This window comes from Callospermophilus lateralis, chromosome 8 (genome assembly GCF_048772815.1).
Source record: "Callospermophilus lateralis isolate mCalLat2 chromosome 8, mCalLat2.hap1, whole genome shotgun sequence".
Lineage (NCBI taxonomy): Eukaryota > Metazoa > Chordata > Mammalia > Rodentia > Sciuridae > Callospermophilus > Callospermophilus lateralis.
Window position 1 is genome coordinate 135712398 of NC_135312.1, and position 2800 is coordinate 135715197.

General features: G+C 49.9%; 1 pseudogene; it reads left to right on the plus strand.

Annotated features, from left to right (window-relative positions):
- The first annotated feature begins 204 nt into the window (after nt 1–204).
- Nucleotides 205–997, plus strand: LOC143405803 (myeloid leukemia factor 2-like; annotated as a pseudogene).
- The last annotated feature ends 1803 nt before the right edge of the window (nt 998–2800 follow it).

Here is a 2800-nt window from a genome sequence, read left to right on the forward strand (position 1 = left end):
TAGGAAGTCAAGATTTTGTGGCTCCGCGGGCCAAGGGTGGAGGGTACAGAGGTGGCAGCTGAGGGAGGCCGTGGAGCTCAAGCCCAGACCAACCCCTGCGAACCGGGCCACGGCTCTGATCCTGCAGCCCAGTGAGAAGTGAAACCGGCAGGATGGGCCACTGAGCCTGAGTCGGGGACAGGGCGGAGCCCCCCTGAAGCTGAGATGGGAATGTTTCACAGCAACGTGGAGCCTCAGGATCCCATGTTCCTGATGGGAGAATTCCCTCCCCGTAATGCTTTAGAGCTCTCACCCCACTCCACTGCAGGGACCCCTCTGCTATTCACCGTCAGCATCTGAGCCGCATGTTGTCCGGTGGCTTTAGCTACAGCCCCTTTCTTAGCCTCGCAGATGGCAGCATGCCAGGGACCAGGCCTGCCAGCCGCAGGACACAGCCTAGGGAGGCCTCCCCCTTCGAGATGCTGGGAATGTCGGGTGGCTTCATGGACATGTTTGGGATGAAGAGTGACATGATTGGGAATATGGAGCATATGACAGCTGGGGGCAATTGCCAGACCTGCCCATCCTCTACCGTCATCTCCTACTCCAATCCTGGTGACGGTGCCCCCAAGGTCTGTCGGGAGACTCCAGGGATGCGCTCAGCACCAGGTGGGATCCGGGAGACACGGAGGACTGTCGCCACCCAGACAGTGACTAGAGGCAGATGTCCACTGGGCATCACCTCCGACACAGGGCTCACATCCTCCAGCGTTCCCGAAGTCACGCCCAGGAGACCAGGAGGAACGGCAGGACCATATCAACCTGGATGAAAGTGAGGCAGCAGCATTTGATGATGAGTGGCGAAGAGACACATCCAGATTCCGGCAGCAGCACCCTCTGGAATCTTGAGGGCATAAGGCATCTGAGTGGGGCACGAAGGGCCAAGGGGCCTCCCCGCCTGGCCATTCAGGGACCTGAAGATTCCCCGTCACGACAGTCCCATCGCTATGACCGGTGAAGGCCCTAGGTCCTCAGCCTTTCATTGTACAGGCCAAGAGGGCGAGAAATCATCTCTGAAAAACTTTGTCCAACTCCCACCCCCAATGTAATGTTAAATTAACGGGCATGCTGGCCCCACCTCTCCCTGGGGTCTCAGGGAGAACCTTACATGCCCCCATACCTACATTTTCTGTCTTTAATCCCCCTACCACAAGGACTCCACTTGTCCTATTATCCACTAACTTGGTTTTTCATTTTGCTGCTCCATCTTCAAACCTCATTTTCTCCACTGTACCCCTGCCATGCACAGAAGGGGCGAGCTCTGGGTCTAGAGGCCTCCTCCATCCCTTAGCTACCCTGGATCTTTGCCCACCTGTTCCTCAGAGCCTTACTACAGGAGTCATAGTCCTGTCCAGGGCTGGGGAGAGTTCCCAACTCTCGTCTCCTCCCCACGCTCCCACCCACATCACAAAAACCGTCCCCATGCCCTTCTTTGCCTTTATTTTTTGATTTGTGCAGCTTGTAACTAGGTGTTTATGGAATAAAGGAGAATGAGGGAAAAAATGATCATTTTGTGGCATGTGTAATGTATGCTTTACCTCTATTAAAGATTACTGTATTTGAAATCTCCCCTTGCAGGGGCGCCACATTTTAATTTTAATTAGATTCATTTTATGACATTCAAACTGCAAGTCCTTACATGTCTCGAGTCAAATTAAGTCTGCTAATTTGAGTACTTCCTTCATGAGTAATTTCTGAGAATCAGGGTTTCTTTTAGTCTGAGCCCAAGTGAGGCAATTTCCCTACTGCCCCCAGTAGAACCCCAGGTCCAGGAGAGCAAGGACGCTCCTTCCTATTGCTCTGTACCCAGCAACTCCAGGGTGACTGGCCCTGGGGAAAGCACAAAGTAACTTAGTGAAAGGGTGAACCAATGAAACTTTGCTGCCCGTGAGCTCTAAGATCACCGGACCCATCTTGACCCACAGGAAGCTATGACCTCACTTTACATACTTTGCTCCCCTAGCCATGAGAGCGCTAAGTCTTGCCAGTCTGAGATTGGAAGCAGTTGTCAATCTTGGTTCCTCACTGGTTTTTACTCTGAGCATGGGCAGCTTAAAATAGTCTAACTTCAAAACAAAGGAGAGCCGACTATGTGGCATCCTTGCATTAATGAAAATTGGAGCTTTGCCTCGGTTTCCAAGAAGATCTTCAGTAGAAATGAAATTATGGCATTTGCAGGTAAATGGAAAGAACTGGAGAATATCCTACCTGAAATAAGCCAACCCCAAAAAACCAAAGTCTGATTGTTCTGATATGTGGATGGTGACACAGGGTAGGTGGCATATTGAAGAACTGAAAGTCATTGTTGAATTAGACAAAGGGGAATGATGGGAAGGGAGATGGGAATAGGAGAGACAGTAAAAGAATCAGACATAACTTTCCTGCATTCATTATGAATATATGACCAGTTTAACTCCACATCATGTTCAACCACAAGAATGGAATCCTAGTAAGTTGTACTCCATGTAAGTATGTCAAAACGCACTTTACTGTCATGCATAACTAAAGCGTGTTTAACAATATCTGGAGAGGGAAACAAATACAATGTACACACTTAATATCACCAGCTAGCCCTCTGGACCTCAGGAACCCAACTTGAAATCATTGCCTGGTTCTTGCAGGCTCCCCGCCAACAAGCATCTCCAGGACATTTAAATATGGAATCCAACAATGCTTGACTCTTCAGTTGTAAATGAAAATACACCTGCTCCTCCATGGTTTGAGACATGCTCAATGAAGCACAGGAGAATGCATTTCCTTT